The sequence below is a fragment of the Tupaia chinensis genome, unplaced genomic scaffold (assembly GCF_000334495.1).
Source record: "Tupaia chinensis unplaced genomic scaffold, TupChi_1.0 Scaffold143564_1, whole genome shotgun sequence".
Taxonomy (NCBI): domain Eukaryota; kingdom Metazoa; phylum Chordata; class Mammalia; order Scandentia; family Tupaiidae; genus Tupaia; species Tupaia belangeri.
In genome coordinates, this window is record NW_006203409.1 from 55952 (window position 1) to 56373 (window position 422).

The following is a 422-nucleotide window of genomic DNA, read 5'->3' on the forward strand; positions in this document are numbered from 1 at the left end:
TGAAGGAGAGGCCTTTTGTTGGTTGCTCATATTTCTTGAGCCTCTGCAATTGTTCCTAGTCATCAGGTAATCTGTATGTTGCTTCCTAACTTATTTAAGGTATCTCTGATTCTTAAAAGTTGTACAGGCTTAGAAAATTGATGATTCCTCTTATGCTTGGCCTACCTGATGCTCACAATTACCATTAACTGTTGCCACTAGTCCTGGATGGCCCAAAGTCTTCCCTGTTTCTAAGGAGTGATGAGCCTCCAATTGACCTAATAAACAACACCTCAAGAGCAAACGAGAACAAAATGAAAAAAGGAAATCACGTGGTGCGCCTCCACATGCTATTCAAATCACCAAAATTCAGAGAGTCCAAAGGCTAGTGGGAAAGGGCCAGAGTATGAGTGACAGGACCAGGTTGGTCAGGCCTGCAGCCT